The sequence below is a fragment of the Schistocerca serialis genome, unplaced genomic scaffold (genome assembly GCF_023864345.2).
Source record: "Schistocerca serialis cubense isolate TAMUIC-IGC-003099 unplaced genomic scaffold, iqSchSeri2.2 HiC_scaffold_397, whole genome shotgun sequence".
Taxonomy (NCBI): Eukaryota; Metazoa; Arthropoda; class Insecta; order Orthoptera; family Acrididae; genus Schistocerca; species Schistocerca serialis.
The window spans coordinates 1-23,826 of NW_026047972.1; the positions used below are offsets into that span (position 1 = coordinate 1).

Consider the following 23,826-nt stretch of genomic DNA (forward strand, 5'->3'; position numbering starts at 1 on the left):
AATTCATGGAGTGAGTTGTATGTTTTGCGATACTCTGTCTCTGACAAGCAAGCAGAGGTGACATAGGCGCGAATACGGGAAGCTTGCAGCCCCTCGCTGCCTGCAGACACCGAGCAGCCACACTAGGTGGGCGGCCTAAGCCGTCGGCGAAATGTGCTCACTCGCTTGGGCGCGACGTCAAGCTCTAAATAAGGCTGTCACTAGCGTGAGCGTTGCGTGAGCGTCGTGTAAAGTCGGAAAAGTCGTCTGCATGGGTGAGTGCCATGTTTGGGGAGCGTTTCGTAGTTTGCGCAGTGCAATGGAGACGCGGAAACTTGTTGTGGCCCAGTCTTTTGCAGTTGGACGACAAGAGTGGTACACAGTAGTAAAGTGCGAGGCAGTGAGTTGGCATGAACAGTCGAGTGCACAATGGGGCTTCAGATGTGCTTGTTACCTCAGGTGCTGTGTGATTGTCGACATGGAGTGAAAACAGAGCAACTTGTGACTGCCCCTTCAATTTAAGACGTTAAAAACGGACGGAATTTGCAGTCGTAATACCAGAGCATCGAAACTACTTGGAACTCTTGTGTATATGAACGCGTCCGCGCCTTTGTACTCTGTTCCCTTCAGCCCTGCAAACCAACCAACCATCGTGTCCGTGCACATAAGAGTAGTAAAGAATGGAGAACAGCGCAGTTTGGTTGTGCTTGGGGGCGTAGCTCAGTTGGTAGAGCGTTCGCTTTGCATGTGAAAGGTCCCGGGTTCAAGCCCCGGCGCCTCCATGTTTTGTGGTCAGTTCGTGGCAAGTGTTGGTCGCGGCGAGCCTAAAGGCACGCAAGATGTTGCAAAGCCAGCGTCACAGACTCGTATACTGACGTAAGGAGAGCAAGACGTAAATGTGAGGACCGGCTGTTGTCGAGGTGTCATCGAGTGCAAATCTGCCTTAGGTAAAACGGCCTAACCTCAGTGAAGTCTAGAGAGTGAACAACACTTTCGTCTACCTCAGAGCGTTGGCCGAACGCTATTTTCGACGTCGTGCGTGCCACTTTGATTTTGGCCGACTACGATTCGATACAGAATCCAGGAAACCTGAAAGACACCCTCACAGACACATTGAGAGTAGTGTTTGTCTGCGGAATAATTGGAGTGCAAGGGTCTGTGCAATTGATATGGCTGTATGTAGCGCAGTTCGTCAGCAGGGGGCGTAGCTCAGATGGTAGAGCGCTCGCTTAGCATGCGAGAGGTACTGGGATCGATACCCAGCGCCTCCAGAATTTTTAACACACCAACATGCGCACACTGCCATGCAAGTGGAATAATTCACAGCCAGAAAATGTGTCAAGGCAGATACGAGCGAACGATTAGCAGCCACAATTGGCAAGCGTGCTGTAATGCGCAGGAAGTACCCTCCTCCCACCACTACACTTAATTTAGAAACAGTACACGTGTTCCCATAAGATTCTCAAACGTATGTCGGAAAGATCAGCCTTGCGCCGAATTCACAAAAATCCCACTGCACATTCCAATTCTTTACGTGCAGTCGGCTGCTACTGGTGTTGCTAGTTGTGACTGCTGATGACAGATGCCGTAGCAATCAATTCATGGAGTGAGTTGTATGTTTTGCGATACTCTGTCTCTGACAAGCAAGCAGAGGTGACATAGGCGCGAATACGGGAAGCTTGCAGCCCCTCGCTGCCTGCAGACACCGAGCAGCCACACTAGGTGGGCGGCCTAAGCCGTCGGCGAAATGTGCTCACTCGCTTGGGCGCGACGTCAAGCTCTAAATAAGGCTGTCACTAGCGTGAGCGTTGCGTGAGCGTCGTGTAAAGTCGGAAAAGTCGTCTGCATGGGTGAGTGCCATGTTTGGGGAGCGTTTCGTAGTTTGCGCAGTGCAATGGAGACGCGGAAACTTGTTGTGGCCCAGTCTTTTGCAGTTGGACGACAAGAGTGGTACACAGTAGTAAAGTGCGAGGCAGTGAGTTGGCATGAACAGTCGAGTGCACAATGGGGCTTCAGATGTGCTTGTTACCTCAGGTGCTGTGTGATTGTCGACATGGAGTGAAAACAGAGCAACTTGTGACTGCCCCTTCAATTTAAGACGTTAAAAACGGACGGAATTTGCAGTCGTAATACCAGAGCATCGAAACTACTTGGAACTCTTGTGTATATGAACGCGTCCGCGCCTTTGTACTCTGTTCCCTTCAGCCCTGCAAACCAACCAACCATCGTGTCCGTGCACATAAGAGTAGTAAAGAATGGAGAACAGCGCAGTTTGGTTGTGCTTGGGGGCGTAGCTCAGTTGGTAGAGCGTTCGCTTTGCATGTGAAAGGTCCCGGGTTCAAGCCCCGGCGCCTCCATGTTTTGTGGTCAGTTCGTGGCAAGTGTTGGTCGCGGCGAGCCTAAAGGCACGCAAGATGTTGCAAAGCCAGCGTCACAGACTCGTATACTGACGTAAGGAGAGCAAGACGTAAATGTGAGGACCGGCTGTTGTCGAGGTGTCATCGAGTGCAAATCTGCCTTAGGTAAAACGGCCTAACCTCAGTGAAGTCTAGAGAGTGAACAACACTTTCGTCTACCTCAGAGCGTTGGCCGAACGCTATTTTCGACGTCGTGCGTGCCACTTTGATTTTGGCCGACTACGATTCGATACAGAATCCAGGAAACCTGAAAGACACCCTCACAGACACATTGAGAGTAGTGTTTGTCTGCGGAATAATTGGAGTGCAAGGGTCTGTGCAATTGATATGGCTGTATGTAGCGCAGTTCGTCAGCAGGGGGCGTAGCTCAGATGGTAGAGCGCTCGCTTAGCATGCGAGAGGTACTGGGATCGATACCCAGCGCCTCCAGAATTTTTAACACACCAACATGCGCACACTGCCATGCAAGTGGAATAATTCACAGCCAGAAAATGTGTCAAGGCAGATACGAGCGAACGATTAGCAGCCACAATTGGCAAGCGTGCTGTAATGCGCAGGAAGTACCCTCCTCCCACCACTACACTTAATTTAGAAACAGTACACGTGTTCCCATAAGATTCTCAAACGTATGTCGGAAAGATCAGCCTTGCGCCGAATTCACAAAAATCCCACTGCACATTCCAATTCTTTACGTGCAGTCGGCTGCTACTGGTGTTGCTAGTTGTGACTGCTGATGACAGATGCCGTAGCAATCAATTCATGGAGTGAGTTGTATGTTTTGCGATACTCTGTCTCTGACAAGCAAGCAGAGGTGACATAGGCGCGAATACGGGAAGCTTGCAGCCCCTCGCTGCCTGCAGACACCGAGCAGCCACACTAGGTGGGCGGCCTAAGCCGTCGGCGAAATGTGCTCACTCGCTTGGGCGCGACGTCAAGCTCTAAATAAGGCTGTCACTAGCGTGAGCGTTGCGTGAGCGTCGTGTAAAGTCGGAAAAGTCGTCTGCATGGGTGAGTGCCATGTTTGGGGAGCGTTTCGTAGTTTGCGCAGTGCAATGGAGACGCGGAAACTTGTTGTGGCCCAGTCTTTTGCAGTTGGACGACAAGAGTGGTACACAGTAGTAAAGTGCGAGGCAGTGAGTTGGCATGAACAGTCGAGTGCACAATGGGGCTTCAGATGTGCTTGTTACCTCAGGTGCTGTGTGATTGTCGACATGGAGTGAAAACAGAGCAACTTGTGACTGCCCCTTCAATTTAAGACGTTAAAAACGGACGGAATTTGCAGTCGTAATACCAGAGCATCGAAACTACTTGGAACTCTTGTGTATATGAACGCGTCCGCGCCTTTGTACTCTGTTCCCTTCAGCCCTGCAAACCAACCAACCATCGTGTCCGTGCACATAAGAGTAGTAAAGAATGGAGAACAGCGCAGTTTGGTTGTGCTTGGGGGCGTAGCTCAGTTGGTAGAGCGTTCGCTTTGCATGTGAAAGGTCCCGGGTTCAAGCCCCGGCGCCTCCATGTTTTGTGGTCAGTTCGTGGCAAGTGTTGGTCGCGGCGAGCCTAAAGGCACGCAAGATGTTGCAAAGCCAGCGTCACAGACTCGTATACTGACGTAAGGAGAGCAAGACGTAAATGTGAGGACCGGCTGTTGTCGAGGTGTCATCGAGTGCAAATCTGCCTTAGGTAAAACGGCCTAACCTCAGTGAAGTCTAGAGAGTGAACAACACTTTCGTCTACCTCAGAGCGTTGGCCGAACGCTATTTTCGACGTCGTGCGTGCCACTTTGATTTTGGCCGACTACGATTCGATACAGAATCCAGGAAACCTGAAAGACACCCTCACAGACACATTGAGAGTAGTGTTTGTCTGCGGAATAATTGGAGTGCAAGGGTCTGTGCAATTGATATGGCTGTATGTAGCGCAGTTCGTCAGCAGGGGGCGTAGCTCAGATGGTAGAGCGCTCGCTTAGCATGCGAGAGGTACTGGGATCGATACCCAGCGCCTCCAGAATTTTTAACACACCAACATGCGCACACTGCCATGCAAGTGGAATAATTCACAGCCAGAAAATGTGTCAAGGCAGATACGAGCGAACGATTAGCAGCCACAATTGGCAAGCGTGCTGTAATGCGCAGGAAGTACCCTCCTCCCACCACTACACTTAATTTAGAAACAGTACACGTGTTCCCATAAGATTCTCAAACGTATGTCGGAAAGATCAGCCTTGCGCCGAATTCACAAAAATCCCACTGCACATTCCAATTCTTTACGTGCAGTCGGCTGCTACTGGTGTTGCTAGTTGTGACTGCTGATGACAGATGCCGTAGCAATCAATTCATGGAGTGAGTTGTATGTTTTGCGATACTCTGTCTCTGACAAGCAAGCAGAGGTGACATAGGCGCGAATACGGGAAGCTTGCAGCCCCTCGCTGCCTGCAGACACCGAGCAGCCACACTAGGTGGGCGGCCTAAGCCGTAGGCGAAATGTGCTCACTCGCTTGGGCGCGACGTCAAGCTCTAAATAAGGCTGTCACTAGCGTGAGCGTTGCGTGAGCGTCGTGTAAAGTCGGAAAAGTCGTCTGCATGGGTGAGTGCCATGTTTGGGGAGCGTTTCGTAGTTTGCGCAGTGCAATGGAGACGCGGAAACTTGTTGTGGCCCAGTCTTTTGCAGTTGGACGACAAGAGTGGTACACAGTAGTAAAGTGCGAGGCAGTGAGTTGGCATGAACAGTCGAGTGCACAATGGGGGCTTCAGATGTGCTTGTTACCTCAGGTGCTGTGTGATTGTCGACATGGAGTGAAAACAGAGCAACTTGTGACTGCCCCTTCAATTGAAGACGTTAAAAACGGACGGAATTTGCAGTCGTAATACCAGAGCATCGAAACTACTTGGAACTCTTGTGTATATGAACGCGTCCGCGCCTTTGTACTCTGTTCCCTTCAGCCCTGCAAACCAACCAACCATCGTGTCCGTGCACATAAGAGTAGTAAAGAATGGAGAACAGCGCAGTTTGGTTGTGCTTGGGGGCGTAGCTCAGTTGGTAGAGCGTTCGCTTTGCATGTGAAAGGTCCCAGGTTCAAGCCCCGGCGCCTCCATGTTTTGTGGTCAGTTCGTGGCAAGTGTTGGTCGCGGCGAGCCTAAAGGCACGCAAGATGTTGCAAAGCCAGCGTCACAGACTCGTATACTGACGTAAGGAGAGCAAGACGTAAATGTGAGGACCGGCTGTTGTCGAGGTGTCATCGAGTGCAAATCTGCCTTAGGTAAAACGGCCTAACCTCAGTGAAGTCTAGAGAGTGAACAACACTTTCGTCTACCTCAGAGCGTTGGCCGAACGCTATTTTCGACGTCGTGCGTGCCACTTTGATTTTGGCCGACTACGATTCGATACAGAATCCAGGAAACCTGAAAGACACCCTCACAGACACATTGAGAGTAGTGTTTGTCTGCGGAATAATTGGAGTGCAAGGGTCTGTGCAATTGATATGGCTGTATGTAGCGCAGTTCGTCAGCAGGGGGCGTAGCTCAGATGGTAGAGCGCTCGCTTAGCATGCGAGAGGTACTGGGATCGATACCCAGCGCCTCCAGAATTTTTAACACACCAACATGCGCACACTGCCATGCAAGTGGAATAATTCACAGCCAGAAAATGTGTCAAGGCAGATACGAGCGAACGATTAGCAGCCACAATTGGCAAGCGTGCTGTAATGCGCAGGAAGTACCCTCCTCCCACCACTACACTTAATTTAGAAACAGTACACGTGTTCCCATAAGATTCTCAAACGTATGTCGGAAAGATCAGCCTTGCGCCGAATTCACAAAAATCCCACTGCACATTCCAATTCTTTACGTGCAGTCGGCTGCTACTGGTGTTGCTAGTTGTGACTGCTGATGACAGATGCCGTAGCAATCAATTCATGGAGTGAGTTGTATGTTTTGCGATACTCTGTCTCTGACAAGCAAGCAGAGGTGACATAGGCGCGAATACGGGAAGCTTGCAGCCCCTCGCTGCCTGCAGACACCGAGCAGCCACACTAGGTGGGCGGCCTAAGCCGTCGGCGAAATGTGCTCACTCGCTTGGGCGCGACGTCAAGCTCTAAATAAGGCTGTCACTAGCGTGAGCGTTGCGTGAGCGTCGTGTAAAGTCGGAAAAGTCGTCTGCATGGGTGAGTGCCATGTTTGGGGAGCGTTTCGTAGTTTGCGCAGTGCAATGGAGACGCGGAAACTTGTTGTGGCCCAGTCTTTTGCAGTTGGACGACAAGTACACAGTAGTAAAGTGCGAGGCAGTGAGTTGGCATGAACAGTCGAGTGCACAATGGGGCTTCAGATGTGCTTGTTACCTCAGGTGCTGTGTGATTGTCGACATGGAGTGAAAAACAGAGCAACTTGTGACTGCCCCTTCAATTTAAGACGTTAAAAACGGACGGAATTTGCAGTCGTAATACCCAGAGCATCGAAACTACTTGGAACTCTTGTGTATATGAACGCGTCCGCGCCTTTGTACTCTGTTCCCTTCAGCCCTGCAAACCAACCAACCATCGTGTCCGTGCACATAAGAGTAGTAAAGAATGGAGAACAGCGCAGTTTGGTTGTGCTTGGGGGCGTAGCTCAGTTGGTAGAGCGTTCGCTTTGCATGTGAAAGGTCCCGGGTTCAAGCCCCGGCGCCTCCATGTTTTGTGGTCAGTTCGTGGCAAGTGTTGGTCGCGGCGAGCCTAAAGGCACGCAAGATGTTGCAAAGCCAGCGTCACAGACTCGTATACTGACGTAAGGAGAGCAAGACGTAAATGTGAGGACCGGCTGTTGTCGAGGTGTCATCGAGTGCAAATCTGCCTTAGGTTAAAACGGCCTAACCTCAGTGAAGTCTAGAGAGTGAACAACACTTTCGTCTACCTCAGAGCGTTGGCCGAACGCTATTTTCGACGTCGTGCGTGCCACTTTGATTTTGGCCGACTACGATTCGATACAGAATCCAGGAAACCTGAAAGACACCCTCACAGACACATTGAGAGTAGTGTTTGTCTGCGGAATAATTGGAGGTGCAAGGGTCTGTGCAATTGATATGGCTGTATGTAGCGCAGTTCGTCAGCAGGGGGCGTAGCTCAGATGGTAGAGCGCTCGCTTAGCATGCGAGAGGTACTGGGATCGATACCCCAGCGCCTCCAGAATTTTTAACACACCAACATGCGCACACTGCCATGCAAGTGGAATAATTCACAGCCAGAAAATGTGTCAAGGCAGATACGAGCGAACGATTAGCAGCCACAATTGGCAAGCGTGCTGTAATGCGCAGGAAGTACCCTCCTCCCACCACTACACTTAATTTAGAAACAGTACACGTGTTCCCATAAGATTCTCAAACGTATGTCGGAAAGATCAGCCTTGCGCCGAATTCACAAAAATCCCACTGCACATTCCAATTCTTTACGTGCAGTCGGCTGCTACTGGTGTTGCTAGTTGTGACTGCTGATGACAGATGCCGTAGCAATCAATTCATGGAGTGAGTTGTATGTTTTGCGATACTCTGTCTCTGACAAGCAAGCAGAGGTGACATAGGCGCGAATACGGGAAGCTTGCAGCCCCTCGCTGCCTGCAGACACCGAGCAGCCACACTAGGTGGGCGGCCTAAGCCGTAGGCGAAATGTGCTCACTCGCTTGGGCGCGACGTCAAGCTCTAAATAAGGCTGTCACTAGCGTGAGCGTTGCGTGAGCGTCGTGTAAAGTCGGAAAAGTCGTCTGCATGGGTGAGTGCCATGTTTGGGGAGCGTTTCGTAGTTTGCGCAGTGCAATGGAGACGCGGAAACTTGTTGTGGCCCAGTCTTTTGCAGTTGGACGACAAGAGTGGTACACAGTAGTAAAGTGCGAGGCAGTGAGTTGGCATGAACAGTCGAGTGCACAATGGGGCTTCAGATGTGCTTGTTACCTCAGGTGCTGTGTGATTGTCGACATGGAGTGAAAACAGAGCAACTTGTGACTGCCCCTTCAATTGAAGACGTTAAAAACGGACGGAATTTGCAGTCGTAATACCAGAGCATCGAAACTACTTGGAACTCTTGTGTATATGAACGCGTCCGCGCCTTTGTACTCTGTTCCCTTCAGCCCTGCAAACCAACCAACCATCGTGTCCGTGCACATAAGAGTAGTAAAGAATGGAGAACAGCGCAGTTTGGTTGTGCTTGGGGGCGTAGCTCAGTTGGTAGAGCGTTCGCTTTGCATGTGAAAGGTCCCAGGTTCAAGCCCCGGCGCCTCCATGTTTTGTGGTCAGTTCGTGGCAAGTGTTGGTCGCGGCGAGCCTAAAGGCACGCAAGATGTTGCAAAGCCAGCGTCACAGACTCGTATACTGACGTAAGGAGAGCAAGACGTAAATGTGAGGACCGGCTGTTGTCGAGGTGTCATCGAGTGCAAATCTGCCTTAGGTAAAACGGCCTAACCTCAGTGAAGTCTAGAGAGTGAACAACACTTTCGTCTACCTCAGAGCGTTGGCCGAACGCTATTTTCGACGTCGTGCGTGCCACTTTGATTTTGGCCGACTACGATTCGATACAGAATCCAGGAAACCTGAAAGACACCCTCACAGACACATTGAGAGTAGTGTTTGTCTGCGGAATAATTGGAGTGCAAGGGTCTGTGCAATTGATATGGCTGTATGTAGCGCAGTTCGTCAGCAGGGGGCGTAGCTCAGATGGTAGAGCGCTCGCTTAGCATGCGAGAGGTACTGGGATCGATACCCAGCGCCTCCAGAATTTTTAACACACCAACATGCGCACACTGCCATGCAAGTGGAATAATTCACAGCCAGAAAATGTGTCAAGGCAGATACGAGCGAACGATTAGCAGCCACAATTGGCAAGCGTGCTGTAATGCGCAGGAAGTACCCTCCTCCCACCACTACACTTAATTTAGAAACAGTACACGTGTTCCCATAAGATTCTCAAACGTATGTCGGAAAGATCAGCCTTGCGCCGAATTCACAAAAATCCCACTGCACATTCCAATTCTTTACGTGCAGTCGGCTGCTACTGGTGTTGCTAGTTGTGACTGCTGATGACAGATGCCGTAGCAATCAATTCATGGAGTGAGTTGTATGTTTTGCGATACTCTGTCTCTGACAAGCAAGCAGAGGTGACATAGGCGCGAATACGGGAAGCTTGCAGCCCCTCGCTGCCTGCAGACACCGAGCAGCCACACTAGGTGGGCGGCCTAAGCCGTCGGCGAAATGTGCTCACTCGCTTGGGCGCGACGTCAAGCTCTAAATAAGGCTGTCACTAGCGTGAGCGTCGTGTAAAGTCGGAAAAGTCGTCTGCATGGGTGAGTGCCATGTTTGGGGAGCGTTTCGTAGTTTGCGCAGTGCAATGGAGACGCGGAAACTTGTTGTGGCCCAGTCTTTTGCAGTTGGACGACAAGAGTGGTACACAGTAGTAAAGTGCGAGGCAGTGAGTTGGCATGAACAGTCGAGTGCACAATGGGGCTTCAGATGTGCTTGTTACCTCAGGTGCTGTGTGATTGTCGACATGGAGTGAAAACAGAGCAACTTGTGACTGCCCCTTCAATTTAAGACGTTAAAAACGGACGGAATTTGCAGTCGTAATACCAGAGCATCGAAACTACTTGGAACTCTTGTGTATATGAACGCGTCCGCGCCTTTGTACTCTGTTCCCTTCAGCCCTGCAAACCAACCAACCATCGTGTCCGTGCACATAAGAGTAGTAAAGAATGGAGAACAGCGCAGTTTGGTTGTGCTTGGGGGCGTAGCTCAGTTGGTAGAGCGTTCGCTTTGCATGTGAAAGGTCCCAGGTTCAAGCCCCGGCGCCTCCATGTTTTGTGGTCAGTTCGTGGCAAGTGTTGGTCGCGGCGAGCCTAAAGGCACGCAAGATGTTGCAAAGCCAGCGTCACAGACTCGTATACTGACGTAAGGAGAGCAAGACGTAAATGTGAGGACCGGCTGTTGTCGAGGTGTCATCGAGTGCAAATCTGCCTTAGGTAAAACGGCCTAACCTCAGTGAAGTCTAGAGAGTGAACAACACTTTCGTCTACCTCAGAGCGTTGGCCGAACGCTATTTTCGACGTCGTGCGTGCCACTTTGATTTTGGCCGACTACGATTCGATACAGAATCCAGGAAACCTGAAAGACACCCTCACAGACACATTGAGAGTAGTGTTTGTCTGCGGAATAATTGGAGTGCAAGGGTCTGTGCAATTGATATGGCTGTATGTAGCGCAGTTCGTCAGCAGGGGGCGTAGCTCAGATGGTAGAGCGCTCGCTTAGCATGCGAGAGGTACTGGGATCGATACCCAGCGCCTCCAGAATTTTTAACACACCAACATGCGCACACTGCCATGCAAGTGGAATAATTCACAGCCAGAAAATGTGTCAAGGCAGATACGAGCGAACGATTAGCAGCCACAATTGGCAAGCGTGCTGTAATGCGCAGGAAGTACCCTCCTCCCACCACTACACTTAATTTAGAAACAGTACACGTGTTCCCATAAGATTCTCAAACGTATGTCGGAAAGATCAGCCTTGCGCCGAATTCACAAAAATCCCACTGCACATTCCAATTCTTTACGTGCAGTCGGCTGCTACTGGTGTTGCTAGTTGTGACTGCTGATGACAGATGCCGTAGCAATCAATTCATGGAGTGAGTTGTATGTTTTGCGATACTCTGTCTCTGACAAGCAAGCAGAGGTGACATAGGCGCGAATACGGGAAGCTTGCAGCCCCTCGCTGCCTGCAGACACCGAGCAGCCACACTAGGTGGGCGGCCTAAGCCGTCGGCGAAATGTGCTCACTCGCTTGGGCGCGACGTCAAGCTCTAAATAAGGCTGTCACTAGCGTGAGCGTTGCGTGAGCGTCGTGTAAAGTCGGAAAAGTCGTCTGCATGGGTGAGTGCCATGTTTGGGGAGCGTTTCGTAGTTTGCGCAGTGCAATGGAGACGCGGAAACTTGTTGTGGCCCAGTCTTTTGCAGTTGGACGACAAGAGTGGTACACAGTAGTAAAGTGCGAGGCAGTGAGTTGGCATGAACAGTCGAGTGCACAATGGGGCTTCAGATGTGCTTGTTACCTCAGGTGCTGTGTGATTGTCGACATGGAGTGAAAACAGAGCAACTTGTGACTGCCCCTTCAATTTAAGACGTTAAAAACGGACGGAATTTGCAGTCGTAATACCAGAGCATCGAAACTACTTGGAACTCTTGTGTATATGAACGCGTCCGCGCCTTTGTACTCTGTTCCCTTCAGCCCTGCAAACCAACCAACCATCGTGTCCGTGCACATAAGAGTAGTAAAGAATGGAGAACAGCGCAGTTTGGTTGTGCTTGGGGGCGTAGCTCAGTTGGTAGAGCGTTCGCTTTGCATGTGAAAGGTCCCAGGTTCAAGCCCCGGCGCCTCCATGTTTTGTGGTCAGTTCGTGGCAAGTGTTGGTCGCGGCGAGCCTAAAGGCACGCAAGATGTTGCAAAGCCAGCGTCACAGACTCGTATACTGACGTAAGGAGAGCAAGACGTAAATGTGAGGACCGGCTGTTGTCGAGGTGTCATCGAGTGCAAATCTGCCTTAGGTAAAACGGCCTAACCTCAGTGAAGTCTAGAGAGTGAACAACACTTTCGTCTACCTCAGAGCGTTGGCCGAACGCTATTTTCGACGTCGTGCGTGCCACTTTGATTTTGGCCGACTACGATTCGATACAGAATCCAGGAAACCTGAAAGACACCCTCACAGACACATTGAGAGTAGTGTTTGTCTGCGGAATAATTGGAGTGCAAGGGTCTGTGCAATTGATATGGCTGTATGTAGCGCAGTTCGTCAGCAGGGGGCGTAGCTCAGATGGTAGAGCGCTCGCTTAGCATGCGAGAGGTACTGGGATCGATACCCAGCGCCTCCAGAATTTTTAACACACCAACATGCGCACACTGCCATGCAAGTGGAATAATTCACAGCCAGAAAATGTGTCAAGGCAGATACGAGCGAACGATTAGCAGCCACAATTGGCAAGCGTGCTGTAATGCGCAGGAAGTACCCTCCTCCCACCACTACACTTAATTTAGAAACAGTACACGTGTTCCCATAAGATTCTCAAACGTATGTCGGAAAGATCAGCCTTGCGCCGAATTCACAAAAATCCCACTGCACATTCCAATTCTTTACGTGCAGTCGGCTGCTACTGGTGTTGCTAGTTGTGACTGCTGATGACAGATGCCGTAGCAATCAATTCATGGAGTGAGTTGTATGTTTTGCGATACTCTGTCTCTGACAAGCAAGCAGAGGTGACATAGGCGCGAATACGGGAAGCTTGCAGCCCCTCGCTGCCTGCAGACACCGAGCAGCCACACTAGGTGGGCGGCCTAAGCCGTCGGCGAAATGTGCTCACTCGCTTGGGCGCGACGTCAAGCTCTAAATAAGGCTGTCACTAGCGTGAGCGTCGTGTAAAGTCGGAAAAGTCGTCTGCATGGGTGAGTGCCATGTTTGGGGAGCGTTTCGTAGTTTGCGCAGTGCAATGGAGACGCGGAAACTTGTTGTGGCCCAGTCTTTTGCAGTTGGACGACAAGAGTGGTACACAGTAGTAAAGTGCGAGGCAGTGAGTTGGCATGAACAGTCGAGTGCACAATGGGGCTTCAGATGTGCTTGTTACCTCAGGTGCTGTGTGATTGTCGACATGGAGTGAAAACAGAGCAACTTGTGACTGCCCCTTCAATTTAAGACGTTAAAAACGGACGGAATTTGCAGTCGTAATACCAGAGCATCGAAACTACTTGGAACTCTTGTGTATATGAACGCGTCCGCGCCTTTGTACTCTGTTCCCTTCAGCCCTGCAAACCAACCAACCATCGTGTCCGTGCACATAAGAGTAGTAAAGAATGGAGAACAGCGCAGTTTGGTTGTGCTTGGGGGCGTAGCTCAGTTGGTAGAGCGTTCGCTTTGCATGTGAAAGGTCCCAGGTTCAAGCCCCGGCGCCTCCATGTTTTGTGGTCAGTTCGTGGCAAGTGTTGGTCGCGGCGAGCCTAAAGGCACGCAAGATGTTGCAAAGCCAGCGTCACAGACTCGTATACTGACGTAAGGAGAGCAAGACGTAAATGTGAGGACCGGCTGTTGTCGAGGTGTCATCGAGTGCAAATCTGCCTTAGGTAAAACGGCCTAACCTCAGTGAAGTCTAGAGAGTGAACAACACTTTCGTCTACCTCAGAGCGTTGGCCGAACGCTATTTTCGACGTCGTGCGTGCCACTTTGATTTTGGCCGACTACGATTCGATACAGAATCCAGGAAACCTGAAAGACACCCTCACAGACACATTGAGAGTAGTGTTTGTCTGCGGAATAATTGGAGTGCAAGGGTCTGTGCAATTGATATGGCTGTATGTAGCGCAGTTCGTCAGCAGGGGGCGTAGCTCAGATGGTAGAGCGCTCGCTTAGCATGCGAGAGGTACTGGGATCGATACCCAGCGCCTCCAGAATTTTTAACACACCAACATGCGCACACTGCCATGCAAGTGGAATAATTCACAGCCAGAAAATGTGTCAAGGCAGATACGAGCGAACGATTAGCAGCCACAATTGGCAAGCGTGCTGTAATGCGCAGGAAGTACCCTCCTCCCACCACTACACTTAATTTAGAAACAGTACACGTGTTCCCATAAGATTCTCAAACGTATGTCGGAAAGATCAGCCTTGCGCCGAATTCACAAAAATCCCACTGCACATTCCAATTCTTTACGTGCAGTCGGCTGCTACTGGTGTTGCTAGTTGTGACTGCTGATGACAGATGCCGTAGCAATCAATTCATGGAGTGAGTTGTATGTTTTGCGATACTCTGTCTCTGACAAGCAAGCAGAGGTGACATAGGCGCGAATACGGGAAGCTTGCAGCCCCTCGCTGCCTGCAGACACCGAGCAGCCACACTAGGTGGGCGGCCTAAGCCGTCGGCGAAATGTGCTCACTCGCTTGGGCGCGACGTCAAGCTCTAAATAAGGCTGTCACTAGCGTGAGCGTCGTGTAAAGTCGGAAAAGTCGTCTGCATGGGTGAGTGCCATGTTTGGGGAGCGTTTCGTAGTTTGCGCAGTGCAATGGAGACGCGGAAACTTGTTGTGGCCCAGTCTTTTGCAGTTGGACGACAAGAGTGGTACACAGTAGTAAAGTGCGAGGCAGTGAGTTGGCATGAACAGTCGAGTGCACAATGGGGCTTCAGATGTGCTTGTTACCTCAGGTGCTGTGTGATTGTCGACATGGAGTGAAAACAGAGCAACTTGTGACTGCCCCTTCAATTTAAGACGTTAAAAACGGACGGAATTTGCAGTCGTAATACCAGAGCATCGAAACTACTTGGAACTCTTGTGTATATGAACGCGTCCGCGCCTTTGTACTCTGTTCCCTTCAGCCCTGCAAACCAACCAACCATCGTGTCCGTGCACATAAGAGTAGTAAAGAATGGAGAACAGCGCAGTTTGGTTGTGCTTGGGGGCGTAGCTCAGTTGGTAGAGCGTTCGCTTTGCATGTGAAAGGTCCCAGGTTCAAGCCCCGGCGCCTCCATGTTTTGTGGTCAGTTCGTGGCAAGTGTTGGTCGCGGCGAGCCTAAAGGCACGCAAGATGTTGCAAAGCCAGCGTCACAGACTCGTATACTGACGTAAGGAGAGCAAGACGTAAATGTGAGGACCGGCTGTTGTCGAGGTGTCATCGAGTGCAAATCTGCCTTAGGTAAAACGGCCTAACCTCAGTGAAGTCTAGAGAGTGAACAACACTTTCGTCTACCTCAGAGCGTTGGCCGAACGCTATTTTCGACGTCGTGCGTGCCACTTTGATTTTGGCCGACTACGATTCGATACAGAATCCAGGAAACCTGAAAGACACCCTCACAGACACATTGAGAGTAGTGTTTGTCTGCGGAATAATTGGAGTGCAAGGGTCTGTGCAATTGATATGGCTGTATGTAGCGCAGTTCGTCAGCAGGGGGCGTAGCTCAGATGGTAGAGCGCTCGCTTAGCATGCGAGAGGTACTGGGATCGATACCCAGCGCCTCCAGAATTTTTAACACACCAACATGCGCACACTGCCATGCAAGTGGAATAATTCACAGCCAGAAAATGTGTCAAGGCAGATACGAGCGAACGATTAGCAGCCACAATTGGCAAGCGTGCTGTAATGCGCAGGAAGTACCCTCCTCCCACCACTACACTTAATTTAGAAACAGTACACGTGTTCCCATAAGATTCTCAAACGTATGTCGGAAAGATCAGCCTTGCGCCGAATTCACAAAAATCCCACTGCACATTCCAATTCTTTACGTGCAGTCGGCTGCTACTGGTGTTGCTAGTTGTGACTGCTGATGACAGATGCCGTAGCAATCAATTCATGGAGTGAGTTGTATGTTTTGCGATACTCTGTCTCTGACAAGCAAGCAGAGGTGACATAGGCGCGAATACGGGAAGCTTGCAGCCCCTCGCTGCCTGCAGACACCGAGCAGCCACACTAGGTGGGCGGCCTAAGCCGTCGGCGAAATGTGCTCACTCGCTTGGGCGCGACGTCAAGCTCTAAATAAGGCTGTCACTAGCGTGAGCGTTGCGTGAGCGTCGTGTAAAGTCGGAAAAGTCGTCTGCATGGGTGAGTGCCATGTTTGGGGAGCGTTTCGTAGTTTGCGCAGTGCAATGGAGACGCGGAAACTTGTTGTGGCCCAGTCTTTTGCAGTTGGACGACAAGAGTGGTACACAGTAGTAAAGTGCGAGGCAGTGAGTTGGCATGAACAGTCGAGTGCACAATGGGGCTTCAGATGTGCTTGTTACCTCAGGTGCTGTGTGATTGTCGACATGGAGTGAAAACAGAGCAACTTGTGACTGCCCCTTCAATTTAAGACGTTAAAAACGGACGGAATTTGCAGTCGTAATACCAGAGCATCGAAACTACTTGGAACTCTTGTGTATATGAACGCGTCCGCGCCTTTGTACTCTGTTCCCTTCAGCCCTGCAAACCAACCAACCATCGTGTCCGTGCACATAAGAGTAGTAAAGAATGGAGAACAGCGCAGTTTGGTTGTGCTTGGGGGCGTAGCTCAGTTGGTAGAGCGTTCGCTTTGCATGTGAAAGGTCCCAGGTTCAAGCCCCGGCGCCTCCATGTTTTGTGGTCAGTTCGTGGCAAGTGTTGGTCGCGGCGAGCCTAAAGGCACGCAAGATGTTGCAAAGCCAGCGTCACAGACTCGTATACTGACGTAAGGAGAGCAAGACGTAAATGTGAGGACCGGCTGTTGTCGAGGTGTCATCGAGTGCAAATCTGCCTTAGGTAAAACGGCCTAACCTCAGTGAAGTCTAGAGAGTGAACAACACTTTCGTCTACCTCAGAGCGTTGGCCGAACGCTATTTTCGACGTCGTGCGTGCCACTTTGATTTTGGCCGACTACGATTCGATACAGAATCCAGGAAACCTGAAAGACACCCTCACAGACACATTGAGAGTAGTGTTTGTCTGCGGAATAATTGGAGTGCAAGGGTCTGTGCAATTGATATGGCTGTATGTAGCGCAGTTCGTCAGCAGGGGGCGTAGCTCAGATGGTAGAGCGCTCGCTTAGCATGCGAGAGGTACTGGGATCGATACCCAGCGCCTCCAGAATTTTTAACACACCAACATGCGCACACTGCCATGCAAGTGGAATAATTCACAGCCAGAAAATGTGTCAAGGCAGATACGAGCGAACGATTAGCAGCCACAATTGGCAAGCGTGCTGTAATGCGCAGGAAGTACCCTCCTCCCACCACTACACTTAATTTAGAAACAGTACACGTGTTCCCATAAGATTCTCAAACGTATGTCGGAAAGATCAGCCTTGCGCCGAATTCACAAAAATCCCACTGCACATTCCAATTCTTTACGTGCAGTCGGCTGCTACTGGTGTTGCTAGTTGTGACTGCTGATGACAGATGCCGTAGCAATCAATTCATGGAGTGAGTTGTATGTTTTGCGATACTCTGTCTCTGACAAGCAAGCAGAGGTGACATAGGCGCGAATACGGGAAGCTTGCAGCCCCTCGCTGCCTGCAGACACCGAGCAGCCACACTAGGTGGGCGGCCTAAGCCGTCGGCGAAATGTGCTCACTCGCTTGGGCGCGACGTCAAGCTCTAAATAAGGCTGTCACTAGCGTGAGCGTTGCGTGAGCGTCGTGTAAAGTCGGAAAAGTCGTCTGCATGGGTGAGTGCCATGTTTGGGGAGCGTTTCGTAGTTTGCGCAGTGCAATGGAGACGCGGAAACTTGTTGTGGCCCAGTCTTTTGCAGTTGGACGACAAGAGTGGTACACAGTAGTAAAGTGCGAGGCAGTGAGTTGGCATGAACAGTCGAGTGCACAATGGGGCTTCAGATGTGCTTGTTACCTCAGGTGCTGTGTGATTGTCGACATGGAGTGAAAACAGAGCAACTTGTGACTGCCCCTTCAATTGAAGACGTTAAAAACGGACGGAATTTGCAGTCGTAATACCAGAGCATCGAAACTACTTGGAACTCTTGTGTATATGAACGCGTCCGCGCCTTTGTACTCTGTTCCCTTCAGCCCTGCAAACCAACCAACCATCGTGTCCGTGCACATAAGAGTAGTAAAGAATGGAGAACAGCGCAGTTTGGTTGTGCTTGGGGGCGTAGCTCAGTTGGTAGAGCGTTCGCTTTGCATGTGAAAGGTCCCGGGTTCAAGCCCCGGCGCCTCCATGTTTTGTGGTCAGTTCGTGGCAAGTGTTGGTCGCGGCGAGCCTAAAGGCACGCAAGATGTTGCAAAGCCAGCGTCACAGACTCGTATACTGACGTAAGGAGAGCAAGACGTAAATGTGAGGACCGGCTGTTGTCGAGGTGTCATCGAGTGCAAATCTGCCTTAGGTAAAACGGCCTAACCTCATTGAAGTCTAGAGAGTGAACAACACTTTCGTCTACCTCAGAGCGTTGGCCGAACGCTATTTTCGACGTCGTGCGTGCCACTTTGATTTTGGCCGACTACGATTCGATACAGAATCCAGGAAACCTGAAAGACACCCTCACAGACACATTGAGAGTAGTGTTTGTCTGCGGAATAATTGGAGTGCAAGGGTCTGTGCAATTGATATGGCTGTATGTAGCGCAGTTCGTCAGCAGGGGGCGTAGCTCAGATGGTAGAGCGCTCGCTTAGCATGCGAGAGGTACTGGGATCGATACCCAGCGCCTCCAGAATTTTTAACACACCAACATGCGCACACTGCCATGCAAGTGGAATAATTCACAGCCAGAAAATGTGTCAAGGCAGATACGAGCGAACGATTAGCAGCCACAATTGGCAAGCGTGCTGTAATGCGCAGGAAGTACCCTCCTCCCACCAATACACTTAATTTAGAAACAGTACACGTGTTCCCATAAGATTCTCAAACGTATGTCGGAAAGATCAGCCTTGCGCCGAATTCACAAAAATCCCACTGCACATTCCAATTCTTTACGTGCAGTCGGCTGCTACTGGTGTTGCTAGTTGTGACTGCTGATGACAGATGCCGTAGCAATCAATTCATGGAGTGAGTTGTATGTTTTGCGATACTCTGTCTCTGACAAGCAAGCAGAGGTGACATAGGCGCGAATACGGGAAGCTTGCAGCCCCTCGCTGCCTGCAGACACCGAGCAGCCACACTAGGTGGGCGGCCTAAGCCGTAGGCGAAATGTGCTCACTCGCTTGGGCGCGACGTCAAGCTCTAAATAAGGCTGTCACTAGCGTGAGCGTCGTGTAAAGTCGGAAAAGTCGTCTGCATGGGTGAGTGCCATGTTTGGGGAGCGTTTCGTAGTTTGCGCAGTGCAATGGAGACGCGGAAACTTGTTGTGGCCCAGTCTTTTGCAGTTGGACGACAAGAGTGGTACACAGTAGTAAAGTGCGAGGCAGTGAGTTGGCATGAACAGTCGAGTGCACAATGGGGCTTCAGATGTGCTTGTTACCTCAGGTGCTGTGTGATTGTCGACATGGAGTGAAAACAGAGCAACTTGTGACTGCCCCTTCAATTGAAGACGTTAAAAACGGACGGAATTTGCAGTCGTAATACCAGAGCATCGAAACTACTTGGAACTCTTGTGTATATGAACGCGTCCGCGCCTTTGTACTCTGTTCCCTTCAGCCCTGCAAACCAACCAACCATCGTGTCCGTGCACATAAGAGTAGTAAAGAATGGAGAACAGCGCAGTTTGGTTGTGCTTGGGGGCGTAGCTCAGTTGGTAGAGCGTTCGCTTTGCATGTGAAAGGTCCCGGGTTCAAGCCCCGGCGCCTCCATGTTTTGTGGTCAGTTCGTGGCAAGTGTTGGTCGCGGCGAGCCTAAAGGCACGCAAGATGTTGCAAAGCCAGCGTCACAGACTCGTATACTGACGTAAGGAGAGCAAGACGTAAATGTGAGGACCGGCTGTTGTCGAGGTGTCATCGAGTGCAAATCTGCCTTAGGTAAAACGGCCTAACCTCATTGAAGTCTAGAGAGTGAACAACACTTTCGTCTACCTCAGAGCGTTGGCCGAACGCTATTTTCGACGTCGTGCGTGCCACTTTGATTTTGGCCGACTACGATTCGATACAGAATCCAGGAAACCTGAAAGACACCCTCACAGACACATTGAGAGTAGTGTTTGTCTGCGGAATAATTGGAGTGCAAGGGTCTGTGCAATTGATATGGCTGTATGTAGCGCAGTTCGTCAGCAGGGGGCGTAGCTCAGATGGTAGAGCGCTCGCTTAGCATGCGAGAGGTACTGGGATCGATACCCAGCGCCTCCAGAATTTTTAACACACCAACATGCGCACACTGCCATGCAAGTGGAATAATTCACAGCCAGAAAATGTGTCAAGGCAGATACGAGCGAACGATTAGCAGCCACAATTGGCAAGCGTGCTGTAATGCGCAGGAAGTACCCTCCTCCCACCAATACACTTAATTTAGAAACAGTACACGTGTTCCCATAAGATTCTCAAACGTATGTCGGAAAGATCAGCCTTGCGCCGAATTCACAAAAATCCCACTGCACATTCCAATTCTTTACGTGCAGTCGGCTGCTACTGGTGTTGCTAGTTGTGACTGCTGATGACAGATGCCGTAGCAATCAATTCATGGAGTGAGTTGTATGTTTTGCGATACTCTGTCTCTGACAAGCAAGCAGAGGTGACATAGGCGCGAATACGGGAAGCTTGCAGCCCCTCGCTGCCTGCAGACACCGAGCAGCCACACTAGGTGGGCGGCCTAAGCCGTAGGCGAAATGTGCTCACTCGCTTGGGCGCGACGTCAAGCTCTAAATAAGGCTGTCACTAGCGTGAGCGTCGTGTAAAGTCGGAAAAGTCGTCTGCATGGGTGAGTGCCATGTTTGGGGAGCGTTTCGTAGTTTGCGCAGTGCAATGGAGACGCGGAAACTTGTTGTGGCCCAGTCTTTTGCAGTTGGACGACAAGAGTGGTACACAGTAGTAAAGTGCGAGGCAGTGAGTTGGCATGAACAGTCGAGTGCACAATGGGGCTTCAGATGTGCTTGTTACCTCAGGTGCTGTGTGATTGTCGACATGGAGTGAAAACAGAGCAACTTGTGACTGCCCCTTCAATTTAAGACGTTAAAAACGGACGGAATTTGCAGTCGTAATACCAGAGCATCGAAACTACTTGGAACTCTTGTGTATATGAACGCGTCCGCGCCTTTGTACTCTGTTCCCTTCAGCCCTGCAAACCAACCAACCATCGTGTCCGTGCACATAAGAGTAGTAAAGAATGGAGAACAGCGCAGTTTGGTTGTGCTTGGGGGCGTAGCTCAGTTGGTAGAGCGTTCGCTTTGCATGTGAAAGGTCCCAGGTTCAAGCCCCGGCGCCTCCATGTTTTGTGGTCAGTTCGTGGCAAGTGTTGGTCGCGGCGAGCCTAAAGGCACGCAAGATGTTGCAAAGCCAGCGTCACAGACTCGTATACTGACGTAAGGAGAGCAAGACGTAAATGTGAGGACCGGCTGTTGTCGAGGTGTCATCGAGTGCAAATCTGCCTTAGGTAAAACGGCCTAACCTCAGTGAAGTCTAGAGAGTGAACAACACTTTCGTCTACCTCAGAGCGTTGGCCGAACGCTATTTTCGACGTCGTGCGTGCCACTTTGATTTTGGCCGACTACGATTCGATACAGAATCCAGGAAACCTGAAAGACACCCTCACAGACACATTGAGAGTAGTGTTTGTCTGCGGAATAATTGGAGTGCAAGGGTCTGTGCAATTGATATGGCTGTATGTAGCGCAGTTCGTCAGCAGGGGGCGTAGCTCAGATGGTAGAGCGCTCGCTTAGCATGCGAGAGGTACTGGGATCGATACCCAGCGCCTCCAGAATTTTTAACACACCAACATGCGCACACTGCCATGCAAGTGGAATAATTCACAGCCAGAAAATGTGTCAAGGCAGATACGAGCGAACGATTAGCAGCCACAATTGGCAAGCGTGCTGTAATGCGCAGGAAGTACCCTCCTCCCACCACTACACTTAATTTAGAAACAGTACACGTGTTCCCATAAGATTCTCAAACGTATGTCGGAAAGATCAGCCTTGCGCCGAATTCACAAAAATCCCACTGCACATTCCAATTCTTTACGTGCAGTCGGCTGCTACTGGTGTTGCTAGTTGTGACTGCTGATGACAGATGCCGTAGCAATCAATTCATGGAGTGAGTTGTATGTTTTGCGATACTCTGTCTCTGACAAGCAAGCAGAGGTGACATAGGCGCGAATACGGGAAGCTTGCAGCCCCTCGCTGCCTGCAGACACCGAGCAGCCACACTAGGTGGGCGGCCTAAGCCGTCGGCGAAATGTGCTCACTCGCTTGGGCGCGACGTCAAGCTCTAAATAAGGCTGTCACTAGCGTGAGCGTCGTGTAAAGTCGGAAAAGTCGTCTGCATGGGTGAGTGCCATGTTTGGGGAGCGTTTCGTAGTTTGCGCAGTGCAATGGAGACGCGGAAACTTGTTGTGGCCCAGTCTTTTGCAGTTGGACGACAAGAGTGGTACACAGTAGTAAAGTGCGAGGCAGTGAGTTGGCATGAACAGTCGAGTGCACAATGGGGCTTCAGATGTGCTTGTTACCTCAGGTGCTGTGTGATTGTCGACATGGAGTGAAAACAGAGCAACTTGTGACTGCCCCTTCAATTTAAGACGTTAAAAACGGACGGAATTTGCAGTCGTAATACCAGAGCATCGAAACTACTTGGAACTCTTGTGTATATGAACGCGTCCGCGCCTTTGTACTCTGTTCCCTTCAGCCCTGCAAACCAACCAACCATCGTGTCCGTGCACATAAGAGTAGTAAAGAATGGAGAACAGCGCAGTTTGGTTGTGCTTGGGGGCGTAGCTCAGTTGGTAGAGCGTTCGCTTTGCATGTGAAAGGTCCCGGGTTCAAGCCCCGGCGCCTCCATGTTTTGTGGTCAGTTCGTGGCAAGTGTTGGTCGCGGCGAGCCTAAAGGCACGCAAGATGTTGCAAAGCCAGCGTCACAGACTCGTATACTGACGTAAGGAGAGCAAGACGTAAATGTGAGGACCGGCTGTTGTCGAGGTGTCATCGAGTGCAAATCTGCCTTAGGTAAAACGGCCTAACCTCAGTGAAGTCTAGAGAGTGAACAACACTTTCGTCTACCTCAGAGCGTTGGCCGAACGCTATTTTCGACGTCGTGCGTGCCACTTTGATTTTGGCCGACTACGATTCGATACAGAATCCAGGAAACCTGAAAGACACCCTCACAGACACATTGAGAGTAGTGTTTGTCTGCGGAATAATTGGAGTGCAAGGGTCTGTGCAATTGATATGGCTGTATGTAGCGCAGTTCGTCAGCAGGGGGCGTAGCTCAGATGGTAGAGCGCTCGCTTAGCATGCGAGAGGTACTGGGATCGATACCCAGCGCCTCCAGAATTTTTAACACACCAACATGCGCACACTGCCATGCAAGTGGAATAATTCACAGCCAGAAAATGTGTCAAGGCAGATACGAGCGAACGATTAGCAGCCACAATTGGCAAGCGTGCTGTAATGCGCAGGAAGTACCCTCCTCCCACCACTACACTTAATTTAGAAACAGTACACGTGTTCCCATAAGATTCTCAAACGTATGTCGGAAAGATCAGCCTTGCGCCGAATTCACAAAAATCCCACTGCACATTCCAATTCTTTACGTGCAGTCGGCTGCTACTGGTGTTGCTAGTTGTGACTGCTGATGACAGATGCCGTAGCAATCAATTCATGGAGTGAGTTGTATGTTTTGCGATACTCTGTCTCTGACAAGCAAGCAGAGGTGACATAGGCGCGAATACGGGAAGCTTGCAGCCCCTCGCTGCCTGCAGACACCGAGCAGCCACACTAGGTGGGCGGCCTAAGCCGTCGGCGAAATGTGCTCACTCGCTTGGGCGCGACGTCAAGCTCTAAATAAGGCTGTCACTAGCGTGAGCGTTGCGTGAGCGTCGTGTAAAGTCGGAAAAGTCGTCTGCATGGGTGAGTGCCATG

The 23,826-nt window shown here is 50.8% G+C and overlaps 30 non-coding genes across 30 annotated transcripts; all 30 read left to right on the plus strand.

Moving 5' to 3' along the window:
* Positions 1–688: 688 nt before the first annotated feature.
* Trnaa-ugc (transfer RNA alanine (anticodon UGC)) lies at positions 689–761 on the plus strand. The gene has a single exon. It is a non-coding gene; the product is annotated as a tRNA-Ala (tRNA).
* A 416-nt stretch (positions 762–1,177) lies between these two features.
* Trnaa-agc (transfer RNA alanine (anticodon AGC)) lies at positions 1,178–1,250 on the plus strand. Its single transcript has one exon. It is a non-coding gene; the product is annotated as a tRNA-Ala (tRNA).
* A 1,013-nt stretch (positions 1,251–2,263) lies between these two features.
* Trnaa-ugc (transfer RNA alanine (anticodon UGC)) lies at positions 2,264–2,336 on the plus strand. The gene has a single exon. It is a non-coding gene; the product is annotated as a tRNA-Ala (tRNA).
* A 416-nt stretch (positions 2,337–2,752) lies between these two features.
* On the plus strand, positions 2,753–2,825 carry Trnaa-agc (transfer RNA alanine (anticodon AGC)). Its single transcript has one exon. It is a non-coding gene; the product is annotated as a tRNA-Ala (tRNA).
* Positions 2,826–3,838: 1,013 nt separating this feature from the next.
* On the plus strand, positions 3,839–3,911 carry Trnaa-ugc (transfer RNA alanine (anticodon UGC)). The gene has a single exon. It is a non-coding gene; the product is annotated as a tRNA-Ala (tRNA).
* A 416-nt stretch (positions 3,912–4,327) lies between these two features.
* On the plus strand, positions 4,328–4,400 carry Trnaa-agc (transfer RNA alanine (anticodon AGC)). The gene has a single exon. It is a non-coding gene; the product is annotated as a tRNA-Ala (tRNA).
* A 1,014-nt stretch (positions 4,401–5,414) lies between these two features.
* Trnaa-ugc (transfer RNA alanine (anticodon UGC)) lies at positions 5,415–5,487 on the plus strand. Its single transcript has one exon. It is a non-coding gene; the product is annotated as a tRNA-Ala (tRNA).
* Positions 5,488–5,903: 416 nt separating this feature from the next.
* Trnaa-agc (transfer RNA alanine (anticodon AGC)) lies at positions 5,904–5,976 on the plus strand. The gene has a single exon. It is a non-coding gene; the product is annotated as a tRNA-Ala (tRNA).
* Positions 5,977–6,986: 1,010 nt separating this feature from the next.
* Positions 6,987–7,059, plus strand: Trnaa-ugc (transfer RNA alanine (anticodon UGC)). The gene has a single exon. It is a non-coding gene; the product is annotated as a tRNA-Ala (tRNA).
* A 418-nt stretch (positions 7,060–7,477) lies between these two features.
* On the plus strand, positions 7,478–7,551 carry Trnaa-agc (transfer RNA alanine (anticodon AGC)). Its single transcript has one exon. It is a non-coding gene; the product is annotated as a tRNA-Ala (tRNA).
* Positions 7,552–8,564: 1,013 nt separating this feature from the next.
* On the plus strand, positions 8,565–8,637 carry Trnaa-ugc (transfer RNA alanine (anticodon UGC)). The gene has a single exon. It is a non-coding gene; the product is annotated as a tRNA-Ala (tRNA).
* A 416-nt stretch (positions 8,638–9,053) lies between these two features.
* Positions 9,054–9,126, plus strand: Trnaa-agc (transfer RNA alanine (anticodon AGC)). The gene has a single exon. It is a non-coding gene; the product is annotated as a tRNA-Ala (tRNA).
* A 1,002-nt stretch (positions 9,127–10,128) lies between these two features.
* Positions 10,129–10,201, plus strand: Trnaa-ugc (transfer RNA alanine (anticodon UGC)). Its single transcript has one exon. It is a non-coding gene; the product is annotated as a tRNA-Ala (tRNA).
* Positions 10,202–10,617: 416 nt separating this feature from the next.
* On the plus strand, positions 10,618–10,690 carry Trnaa-agc (transfer RNA alanine (anticodon AGC)). The gene has a single exon. It is a non-coding gene; the product is annotated as a tRNA-Ala (tRNA).
* A 1,013-nt stretch (positions 10,691–11,703) lies between these two features.
* On the plus strand, positions 11,704–11,776 carry Trnaa-ugc (transfer RNA alanine (anticodon UGC)). Its single transcript has one exon. It is a non-coding gene; the product is annotated as a tRNA-Ala (tRNA).
* A 416-nt stretch (positions 11,777–12,192) lies between these two features.
* Positions 12,193–12,265, plus strand: Trnaa-agc (transfer RNA alanine (anticodon AGC)). The gene has a single exon. It is a non-coding gene; the product is annotated as a tRNA-Ala (tRNA).
* A 1,002-nt stretch (positions 12,266–13,267) lies between these two features.
* Trnaa-ugc (transfer RNA alanine (anticodon UGC)) lies at positions 13,268–13,340 on the plus strand. Its single transcript has one exon. It is a non-coding gene; the product is annotated as a tRNA-Ala (tRNA).
* Positions 13,341–13,756: 416 nt separating this feature from the next.
* Positions 13,757–13,829, plus strand: Trnaa-agc (transfer RNA alanine (anticodon AGC)). Its single transcript has one exon. It is a non-coding gene; the product is annotated as a tRNA-Ala (tRNA).
* Positions 13,830–14,831: 1,002 nt separating this feature from the next.
* Trnaa-ugc (transfer RNA alanine (anticodon UGC)) lies at positions 14,832–14,904 on the plus strand. The gene has a single exon. It is a non-coding gene; the product is annotated as a tRNA-Ala (tRNA).
* A 416-nt stretch (positions 14,905–15,320) lies between these two features.
* On the plus strand, positions 15,321–15,393 carry Trnaa-agc (transfer RNA alanine (anticodon AGC)). Its single transcript has one exon. It is a non-coding gene; the product is annotated as a tRNA-Ala (tRNA).
* Positions 15,394–16,406: 1,013 nt separating this feature from the next.
* Trnaa-ugc (transfer RNA alanine (anticodon UGC)) lies at positions 16,407–16,479 on the plus strand. Its single transcript has one exon. It is a non-coding gene; the product is annotated as a tRNA-Ala (tRNA).
* Positions 16,480–16,895: 416 nt separating this feature from the next.
* Positions 16,896–16,968, plus strand: Trnaa-agc (transfer RNA alanine (anticodon AGC)). Its single transcript has one exon. It is a non-coding gene; the product is annotated as a tRNA-Ala (tRNA).
* Positions 16,969–17,981: 1,013 nt separating this feature from the next.
* Positions 17,982–18,054, plus strand: Trnaa-ugc (transfer RNA alanine (anticodon UGC)). The gene has a single exon. It is a non-coding gene; the product is annotated as a tRNA-Ala (tRNA).
* Positions 18,055–18,470: 416 nt separating this feature from the next.
* Trnaa-agc (transfer RNA alanine (anticodon AGC)) lies at positions 18,471–18,543 on the plus strand. The gene has a single exon. It is a non-coding gene; the product is annotated as a tRNA-Ala (tRNA).
* A 1,002-nt stretch (positions 18,544–19,545) lies between these two features.
* Trnaa-ugc (transfer RNA alanine (anticodon UGC)) lies at positions 19,546–19,618 on the plus strand. The gene has a single exon. It is a non-coding gene; the product is annotated as a tRNA-Ala (tRNA).
* Positions 19,619–20,034: 416 nt separating this feature from the next.
* Trnaa-agc (transfer RNA alanine (anticodon AGC)) lies at positions 20,035–20,107 on the plus strand. Its single transcript has one exon. It is a non-coding gene; the product is annotated as a tRNA-Ala (tRNA).
* Positions 20,108–21,109: 1,002 nt separating this feature from the next.
* On the plus strand, positions 21,110–21,182 carry Trnaa-ugc (transfer RNA alanine (anticodon UGC)). The gene has a single exon. It is a non-coding gene; the product is annotated as a tRNA-Ala (tRNA).
* Positions 21,183–21,598: 416 nt separating this feature from the next.
* On the plus strand, positions 21,599–21,671 carry Trnaa-agc (transfer RNA alanine (anticodon AGC)). Its single transcript has one exon. It is a non-coding gene; the product is annotated as a tRNA-Ala (tRNA).
* Positions 21,672–22,673: 1,002 nt separating this feature from the next.
* Trnaa-ugc (transfer RNA alanine (anticodon UGC)) lies at positions 22,674–22,746 on the plus strand. The gene has a single exon. It is a non-coding gene; the product is annotated as a tRNA-Ala (tRNA).
* Positions 22,747–23,162: 416 nt separating this feature from the next.
* Positions 23,163–23,235, plus strand: Trnaa-agc (transfer RNA alanine (anticodon AGC)). Its single transcript has one exon. It is a non-coding gene; the product is annotated as a tRNA-Ala (tRNA).
* Positions 23,236–23,826: the final 591 nt, after the last annotated feature.